Genomic DNA, 11,132 nt, shown 5'->3' with positions numbered 1-11,132 from the left:
TATTAGGTATATATTTTTGTGGCCTGCAGCCCATCCTATTAGGCAAAAAATTCTTTAGGAACTGTCAGCTTTTCAGCATCAGTCTTTCTGTGTAACACAGTATAAACATTGGCCTAATAGTAGATAGATAAGGCTCCAAGGTAACTTTTTCAGTATGAATGTGGAAACTTCAGCCTTCCTAAGCAGATTCAATTATTATCAGCTGTCTAGGCATTAAATTAATTACACTCAATGGAGCAGAACAAATATGTGATGACCGGAACCTAGTTCATTAAAGCACAGGAAACAAGAGAGTCAATCCAACTCCCAAAACAAGTATGATCAGCAGACATTCCAAATAGAGGTGAACTGAAAATAAAGAAATTCCAAGTCGTCGATCCTAACATGGTCCTAAGTCCTAACAAACACCTTACCAACATTTTTCACCTTATTTATACCCGGAATAAGGGACAACAAGAAAGAGGAAAACTTGCAAAAGCTCACCAAGTAACCTTAATATGATGCATGGACCAATACCAATTTATGCAGAAAGTAATGGGTTGCCATCATATGTGGGATATCTATGAACAAAATTTATAACATGTCATTTTCATTTTATGTACAATAGTACAGGATTCATTTCGTATATGATAACCATTTTCAAACAACAATTAAGAGAATGCAACCATTTGTAATCAAAGATTAAAAAAAAATCAAATTCTGATTAACAAATATGATGCCCCACCATTGATCTCATTGGAAATTTAACTGAGAACAACTAATGATAGTTGATCAGAAAATTTATGATTGCCCATTTTTCAAAAAATACAAGTACTGGGCCTAGTACTAATACTAAAATGAGCCTAACACTCTAATACAAACTGGTTTTGGAAGTTAGACATACAATTTGATCAATTAGCCGGACTTGGGCTATAATCAATTAAGTGGCAGAATTCCAAAATCATTACAGTTTGCCCCTCAATTCTCTGTTTATTTGAATGTGAACCATTTCAATGGTCCTCTGCCACTTTGGTCATCAAATGTGAGTAGACTATTTTTGAGAATAATTCGTTTTCCAGACCAATTCCTAGTGATATTAGGGAAAGAATGCCCATGCTGACAAAGTTAGATCTCTCTCATATCCTGTGTCCTGATACAAAATCCCTGCTCCAACTCCTATTGCATGCAGGTCACAGTTACGTGGGAAACACTCCTCCTATTGCATGCAGATCACGTGGGCAACACTCCTATTTACTCTCAGATCATGGTTACGTGGGCAACACCTCCACACCCTCCATTGAATATGAAGATCTATGCCACTTCCCTAGTCATAGGCCACTATTTGTGTTTCAGTTAATGTTTCAGTTATCTATGCATCTATAAATGCACCTGCATGAAGTGAATAAAAAGAGGGTAGAATTCAAAACCTCATCATTTCCTATCTCTCCAGTCCTCTCTCAAATTAAACTCATCATGTCCATTGATAAACTAAATGGTTTAGTGAGAAATTCCTGCATTGTGGAATGGCGTTCCTAATCTGGTGGTGCATGTAGACCTGTTGAACAATAACTTATCTGGTGAGTTGCCAACTTTTGTGGGTTCTGTAACCTTCCTAATATTTTTAAGGTTGAGCAACAATGATCCTTTCGGGGAACTTCCTACTACCTTGCAAACTTGCACCAACATCCTTAGTCTTGGTCTCAGGGGCAATAGATTTTCAAGAAATATTCCACCATGGATTGGACAAACAATTGCTGATTGTTTTCTGGTTAACAATATCATACTTGATTTGGTTTGATTAACACAAAGCTTAGATCCAACATGAAAAGAAATGGTTGAATTCAGGAAAAATCAAAAGTTACATGAACAAGGTTCTAAATATCTAAAAATGCAAGTTTGAACAATACGCATAATTGTAGGATGATCAATTATGACAAATGCCATATTTGGTTGATGGAGAAGTCATACCTAAAGACCATAATCCTTTACTCGAAACCCTAGAAAATCATATGGTAGGCGAGAAGCAAGAAACCAGAGAGTGAAATCAGAAAAAATAAAATAAAATAAAATAAAATAAAATGATGTCTAGTTGAAAGAACAATGAGTGAAACAAAAGGGAAGTACCAAGCAAGCAGAAATGTAGGGTTCTTAATCTCACATTGGCACCCGCAATGGGTTTGGCAAGCAAGGAGAAATGGGTTTAATAATGGAGGTAAGTTGAAATGGGTTTGGCAGTGGGGTGAGCGGGAGAGAAATGTAGGGAAGTATATGTAGTGATGTTAGGGTAGTGGATCTACTAAGCCATATATAATAGTGGCCACCTTTGTCCTGCCTGAAAAGGGGAATTTAGAGTTGCTTCTAATCACTCCAGTAATCATAGTCCATGCCATTACCTGCAGCTCAATTAATCTCATAACCATAGGCCTTGCGGGAAATTCCTTCCCATGTGGCTTAATTAATCCCACAACAATAGGTCTGGTGGGAAATTCCTTACACTACGACTTAATTATTCCTACAACTATAGAACTGACACTACGTTTCATTAGTTGCGACTGAAATTGTTATGCAACTATATATACTCTTTTGTTGTAGATTTTAACAACTCCTCCTAAAACTACGTGACCATATCTCACTTTCTTGTAGTGACTTGCATGAGGTCTTTGACCATTAATTAGAAAATATTACAATGTTTGATAGTTTGTAATCAACATGGATCTTTGTTCCTTATAGTATTAAGCACTTAGGTCATTTTGTCAAAATCTTCTGTATACTATTTAGGTTTACCCTTGAATATATGAGGGTTATAATGTAAAAAAAAAAATTATTCTTTTTCAACCCTAATGGTGACTTGGGCATTTTAGGTGACTATATATGTTCACATATAAACCTTCAGTCCCTATGCCAAGTGCAAGGTAGTCATAGCATAGGAGATTCTTGGGTAGCAATCTAGTTATGAGAAAACTTACACTTGTTAGAATAAATTATTTGTATTTGTATATCTGTGTACCTGTGTATCCTTTTAATTCCCCGACCCTTATGCCAATTGTAAGGAAGTAAGAGCATAAGAGCATATTTGATAGCAAGTTCACCTTTGCCATAAGATAGGAATAATTAATCTTTTGTCCATTTATTTTAGACAATATACATCACATGAGATGACTATAATTCATGTATATAATGTACAATGAATATACACTCTTTACTATGTTTTGCTAATTTCTATTTTGGTCATAGGCACATGCACACACATTATATGGTTTAGATAGGTCATGATCTCTTGAAATTTTAAATAATTCAAAGTAAATCGTCCAGTTTACTTGTTTATTTCATGTCCTTATTTAGCATGTCCAGAAAGGTTAGATTGAGGATTGAGAAAATTCAAAAAGACTTCCTTTGGGGGAGAAAGAGCTTTAGAAGAAAATGATGCATCCAGTGAAATGACTAATTGTTTGTGCGCTTAATAGACCTCTCATGGGAAAAATAGTGTTGGAGATGCCTAAGAATGAGAAGCCTTTCGGAAAATAGTCATTTTAGAAAGTATGCTAAGGAGAAAGGGGGTTGGTATTCTTACAAATTGAGAGAAGGATATGGAGTTGGAGTTTGGAAAAACATTAGAAAGGGATGAGACTTGGTTGGTAGTAGTATACTTTGAGGTGGGAAAAGAGAAGAGGGTGAAGTTTTGAAAGGTTATGTGGTACAGTGATAAGAATTTATGTGTGACTTGAATGACTAAGAGAGAGATAATTTAGAGGCTTTCTTCTTAAGGCTACCAAGTAGGTTTGTGAAGAGGGAATAGAAGGATAGAATGACATGGATGGCTTCTAGGAATGAAGTCTTCTCTATTAAATATTTTTATTCTATCATAGAGTCGAGGTATGTAATTTCTTTCTCATGGCCATTGTATGCAATTGCTTAAATAATATAAGTTTTGCATTCCAAATATTTGAAGTACAACTATTCTATTGGTATATCAATGATTAAGGTTTTTTTGGTGGATACTATGGATAGCTTGTGACTTCTGATTAAATTAATAAAACCCTTTGACTTGCCATTAATTAATTGATTTTTTTTTTTTTTTGTTTTTCCAAATTGCTCCACGTCAAAGTACTATTTGTATATTTCTTCTTTTTCTTACTTGATTTTCCTTGCCACTTAGTGTTTTCCTTTAGATCTTGAAGAGTTTTGGGGAAATTTAGTGAGAAAGAATGTAATGTGAAAAATTTGAAAAAAAAAAAAAAACTAAAGGAAAAATAAAACTTTGATTTAAACTAATTAGTAAAATTTTCTTATAACCTTAAATTTATTTTTCTTTTTTTCTTCTTAAATTTTTCAAAGAATGACGACTTTAAAAATATGAATCTTCAATTAACTACTATTGCATATGATTTTCCTTAATACACTATGTGATAAATCAAACAAAAAAAAAAATAGATTTCATTTTTCTTTTTCTTAGTGCTTTCTATTATTTAAATGAAGTCTAGGAATATTGTTCAGGTAATGGAAAGAATAAGTGTTAGGAAAGAAAAAAGAAAAATCCAAATTTTCATATTTGGTTTATTGTGAAAAATAGCAAACAAGATTAATTAATTATAATGCATATTATTCAAAAAATATTATATGCTTTTAAGCTCATCTTAAAGACCCCAAAACAATGTTTTAATATAATGTATTAGGCTATCAATTGATCTAAAATTTTAAACTATCAAGAACTAAGCTAATAACATATATCAAGCTTAATTATTCAGGTTTAACCCTACCACATAGAAGAGAAAAGATGAGAATAAATTTGTAAAAACATATCTAAAAGATCATAAAATCTTAACCCATTTGTTATTTCTCCTTTATTTTGTTTTTAATTCTTCTATTTTGCTTCTCTATTTCTTTCTTATGTAGAATATCCATAATGTTGAGACTAGTGTGGACCCCGCATTTTGCTCGATGCATTCCCACTTGATGGTGAAACTCGCTTTTTATTCATTTTGTGAAAATTTGATTTTTTTTAAGAAAGACTTGGAGTCGCCACTTATTTTTGTTTTATTTTTAAAGGGAAAAACAAATAAGAAATAAAAACCCTAAGTGTGACTCCTGAAGGAAAAACAGGTCTGTGGAAAACCAAAGTTAGGTATGGGGGTCAGGTTACCTATTGGGAAGGTACGGTGGTGAGCCGTAGCACCCCTCTAAGTCCGTATACGTACAACCTCTACTAAACGAATTAAGGGAATTGTAACAATTAATTAATTAATTATGGATACTAAGAAAAATAATCATGCAAATGAATATGTACAAGTCATAGTGAAAATCAATATAAACAAAAATACTGATGAAATCTAATTACAAGAATATACAAAATAAATAATAAGAGAATTATGCAAAATAATTTATTGAACTAAATAAACAAAGAGATTAAAAAAATTAGTTTTTAAGAAATTTCAAAGGATTTTATTAAAAATGATTTTGAATTACTGATTTCAATAATTTTTTTTTTTACAAAAAAGAGTCAATTTATTTTCTCAATTTCATTTGTATTCAATTTAAAAAAAAAAGTTATTTACCCTTATTGTATCAAAAGAAATTATTACAAAATTTCAATTTGGGCACAAAAATTATTTTTATTTGCTTTTACAAAAAAAAAAAAAATGAATGAATTTTGATAATTTTATTTACAAAAATATTTCAATTTGTTTTCATTTAAGAAAAGTGACTAATACAAATTATTAAAAAAATAAATAAAAATTAACAACTTTATTTGCAAAAGAATTTTTAATTAAAAGGAAAAAAAATTAAATACCCTATTTCTAAAATTTTTTTGTTAATCCCATTTTAATTAAGGAAAAAGAATTTATTAAAAAAAAGCATTTTTTTTTGGACAATTGTATTAAAGAATTAATTTTTGAGATAACTTTATTTACAAAACAATTTTTAGACAATTTTTATTAAACAAAGAAATCTTTGAACAATTGTTATTAAAAACAATTTTTCAAATTCTATTAAAAACAATTTTTTATTTTTATTTTTCTAAAAGCATTTTTCTGAATTTTTATTAATAAAAAAAACTTTCTTTTATTAAGAAGAATATTTTAAAATTATTATTTTATTAAACATATTTACTGAATTATTCCTCTTATTTAAACAAAATTTCTAATTTATTCAATATTCAATTCTATACACAACAAGTAAATATATACAAACAAATATTTATAGAAATAAATAAAAATAAAACCAAATAGTAGTGGGAAATAATACGTGTACCCAGATAAGCTTACAACAAGCTTAATGTCTTCCTATAGCTTTTTGATTCTCACTTTCTTTCTTGAAATTTCGTGCTCCACGTGTCATAAATCCGTACTCAGCCAACAAGATTGCAGAATGAGTTCATGTAAAAACAAAAATAGCCCAAATATAAATATCCAGAAATGTGTAGAGTCCCAAATAATTATTCAAGCCCAAATTCAAACTTCAAATTTCACCAATTAAAAATGGGCCCAAATTACTAAATATAACCCAACAAAAATATCTCACATGTCATAGACCTTGATCCAAAATTTACAAATTAATAACCAAAATATAAACTCAATTAATCAAACCCAAAACATGATAAATTAAAATAAATTCCATTAGACCTAAACTTAATATCTCATAATTCAAGCTTAATTTATATACAAACCTAAATCCACAACCAAAATCAACTCAATTCAATATTCAAACCCACATCCAAAATGTACCACAATATTATATCATATCCAAATTAAATAATTCAAATGAGCACAATCATATAAATTATCAATTATTCTTACCTAAATGAGCAAATTCCAAATTAATTCACCAACAATAAATTATCCTAAATTTCATATTAATTTACCAACAACAAATTAACTCAAATTTCATACTAATTAACAAAGCTCGAATTTTATATTAATTCAACAATCCAAATTTCAAAAACAACCATTATTATTAAAATCAAAGCAAGAAAAAATAAAATAAATCAAAATGAATTTACGGGCTGGCAGTGGTTGGGATATGGAAAATGCCTTAAAATAAAGATAAAAATAAAAAAGAATAAAATAAATAAAGAGAATGAGAGAGAGAGGAATGAAAAGTGTCGGAAATGAAGATAGTGTCGTCGGTGGCAGCTTGTAGACGATGTCTGGCTGGCTACGGTTATGAAGATGGGTTTCACAGGAAACCAAAAGAAATAGAAAAAGAAAAAAAAAAAAAAAGGAAAGGAAAGAAGAAGAAATGGAAGCAGGGAAGGCATGTGTTAATGGAGAGTGGTGTTGAGGGAGAAAAAAATGGAAGAAGAAAAGGGTAGGAAAAAATAGGGCATTGGCCACTGCCATGTGTGGGAGTTAGAAGAGGAAAAAATGGAGAAAAAAAATGGGAGTCGACCTGTGTGGGAGTTCGGAAGAAGGAGAAAAACAAATGAGAAAAGATGGGGAAAGGAAAAAAAATGGGGGGCCGACCAGTCATGGGAGGTCGAGTGTCTATGTTGAGGGGAGAAAGAAAAAAAGAAAAAAGAAAAAAGGAAGAAGAATGGAGGTCTGGGTGAGGTCGTCCAGCTGCCAGGCCCTCAAGATATGGAGAAAAGGAAGGGGCCAAATGGGAAGAGATGAGAGTGGGTAGGAAGAAAAGAAATAAAAAGAAAAAAAGAAAATGATAGAAGAAAGGTGATGGGGGCATGTCTCCATGACATGGGAGGGATGGGGGGTAGGTGAAGGTAGATGGATGAGAGAGAGAAAAAAGAAAAAAATGAAGAAAATAAAAATAAAAATAAAATTAAGATAATAATAATAATAATAAATAATATACAAAATAATAAAAACTAAGAATTTAATGGTGAGTGGGTAAAAAATATCACATGTAATTGAGATTTAAAATCTAAGGACAAAATTGGGTTCAAAATTAAATTAACGTAAAAATAAAATTATGACAAATTTTAGGGTCTACAACTAGCCTTGAAATTAATATTGATAAGACTTTTAATTGAAATAAACTATATATATTTAGGTCACTAGTGTAAAAAAATTTAAGCTTAGTTTTACATTAAATATATAGCTTGACATAATATCAAAGTCTAGATTTTTTAGAATGGTCATGAATTTGTCCCTTGTGTTGAGAAGTCTCTCAAATTCTATTTGAGTCAATTGACTAGTTATTGAGACTTTCCCCATATGACATATTCATGTGAGATATTTTCCTATTGTGAAAAAGGAAATATTGAAATAAGTACTTTGACAATTATAGAATTAGTTTCTTATATGAAATCTTAGTATTGGGACTTTGGGATTTGACAACTCTAGAGTTGTAATCTCCTTCAACAATAGTGCAAATTCTTCTTTATCTTCGTTCATGAATATAGGCTTTAGGATGAACCATATAAATTATTATGTATTTCCTGTGTTTTCTATTTTTGTTCTCTTATTTTTTGTTCACTATTATTATTCTTCGTTAAATTTAAGCTATTGACATTCGAAAGTTAAATTCCAAAACCAGTCTGGGAGGATATCTAAAATGTCAGAATTGAAGAGATCAAACTCTGTCAAATGCTTGAGTTTGAAGCCATCTAGGAAAAGGAGGTCCCAATTTGCAGGAGGCTAATAGTAGAGAACCCAGATGAAATGGAGGAACCCACTCCAAGCTCATGTTGAAAGTGAGAGAGTTGGAAGATAAGCCTAAATGTGCCAAGTTGGATAGATTAAAGAGATGACTTTAGAGATGGTACCCTGCAATAATTTTGAACCAATATCAAACCAAACAAGCTCAACTAACTGCCTAATACTTTCAGGTAAAGTTCCATTTAGTTGATTATAATCAAGATATAACCTTTCCAAAGACAAAAATCCAGTGAGATAAGGAACTGATCCGCTAAACCAGTTATCAGATGAAGACAAAGGTCGTAATGTACCATTTGCGCAAGCTAACAAGTCTTGTGGAAGTTTTCCAATGATGAGATTGTTGCTATCCAACTCTAATGCTTGCAAATTACATAAATTACTCAAGGATTTTTGAATCTTACCTTGGACTTGATTCAAAGAGAGAGCTTTTCAAGAGAAACCATGTTCCCAACTGTATCTGGAATTGAGCCATATAGTCGATTCGATGAGAGATCAAGAATAACAAGCCTTCTAACAAAGGATTTTAGAATCTCACCTTCAGGTTCATTGTGAGAGAGAAAGAGTTCTTCAAGGGAAACCATGTTACCAAATGTGTCTGGAATTGAATCCCTCAATTGATTGAAGGAGATATCAACATGAACAAGGCTTCTACCGAATGTCTTAGGAAGGGATTTAAGTTGATTGCCAAAGAGTTCAAGATATGTAAGAGAAGCCAGGTCTCCAATTACGTCTGGAATCCCTCCTTGAAGTTGATTGGAAGAGAGAGCAAGATATGTAAGAGAAGTCATGTTCCCAAATGTGTCGGGACTCTCACTATGAAGCCCATGTCCAGAGATATCAAGATATTCAAGGGCTCTCATGTCCCCAAATGCGAAAAGAATCTCACCTTTGAATGCACAATATCTAAGTTCCAGATATGCAAGAGAAATCATGTTCCCAAAAGCATCCAGAATCAAACCATTTAGATCATTGCTAGAGAGATCAAGATGAACAAGGGTGGTACTAAATTTGAATAGCCATGGGTATATTGAAGAATTAATCAGATAATTGTTGGAAAGATAAAGGAAAACAAGAGGGGCAGAGGAATTAGCATGGAAAAGAGACCCAGTGGTGAAGGGTAGGAGGGCACAACTATTTAAGTTTAAGTGAACGAGAAAAGGGAGTTTATTGATTTCTTATGACCAGTGGGTGGCTGCACCAAGATCAGCCAAACTCAATTCAAGGAATCTTAAAGACGAAATGTGAGAAAGCCACACAAGGTCTCCGGATTGAACAAAAACGATGAGGTTGAGATCAAAGGAAAGCAAGTTGGAAATATTTTCTGAGTTGAGTGGGAACAATTCCAGCGAAATTGGCATACGAGAGATTGAGGTATTTGCCTGCCTTCAAAATTAACTTTTAACTTGTACATTTGCCATTCAACAGTAATGGGATTGAATCTTCCATTCGGATACTATTTTCAAATTATTTTTATTAGGAGTAAAGATTATTTTGATATTGAATCTTAAATAAAAAATGAAAAATGTTTTCAACATGCCATTTGAGGAAAGGCATACATCTTTTCACTTTTTCTTAATATGAAAAAGTATATATGGAACTATATTTGATAGAGTTTTTAAGATAAGTACTATTTTTATTTATGACTTTTATATTAAACTTTTTCTTTTTGTAAGTTCTTTTAATAAATTATTGGAATAGATACATAAATTCTTATTAGACTTTGAACAAATTAAAGAAGTTTTTGACTTCTTATAAGCAATTCATACATATTATTAGTTTTATATGATTTGCTGGCAATTGTATCCAACTATATACTTCCAAATCATTATCGTTCAGTTAATTGAAATTCTAAAAAATCTCCAATTTTATAAATTATAAACATTTAACGTTTCTATATAAGATGGCTTTTAATTCAGCTTATAAAAATTGATTAAGACATCTTGATCCAAAATCAAATTTGATAATGACAAATAAGAAAGAAAAAGTGGTTGTTGAATTAGTAAGTCAACAAAGTTGTGAATAGGAAGTTTAATTAATTTTCCAACATTTTAAGGCATTAGTATTCATTCCTCCCCACACTTTGATATAACTCAAATCAACAATTAGAGATATCCCAACCGCTTATTTCAAAACAAAGAGTGGACATGGATATTAGCTTTTGAAGTTCAAGTCATTTTATAAAACATTATATCAACTTGATGAAGTTGGCTCTTTTATAAACCTTAATAAAAGATTTTACTATTTCTTTAGGCATTTTAGGAATGGGAAAATGTATTTATGAAATATTCCAATTAGATTACGAAAAGAGAAAGAAGAAAAAGAATAATGAAATAAATAAATAAACTTATAAAATCCCTAAAGTAAAACTTTATGGTGGCTCTTATTTTTGGGAAGCAATGACACTGAATATTTTCATGTTCTTCATGCAAGGTCTAACATCAATCTTTTTAAGTATATATGTTTGGTAATATAAATTTGATCACATATCTTCATTTATACATATTTAGTAGTTTTATGTTTGAATTTTTGAAATTTTATATG

The sequence above is a fragment of the Vitis riparia genome, chromosome 16 (assembly GCF_004353265.1).
Source record: "Vitis riparia cultivar Riparia Gloire de Montpellier isolate 1030 chromosome 16, EGFV_Vit.rip_1.0, whole genome shotgun sequence".
Lineage (NCBI taxonomy): Eukaryota > Viridiplantae > Streptophyta > Magnoliopsida > Vitales > Vitaceae > Vitis > Vitis riparia.
The sequence above is the reverse complement of the archived record's forward strand: the minus strand, read 5'-3'. Positions refer to the sequence as shown.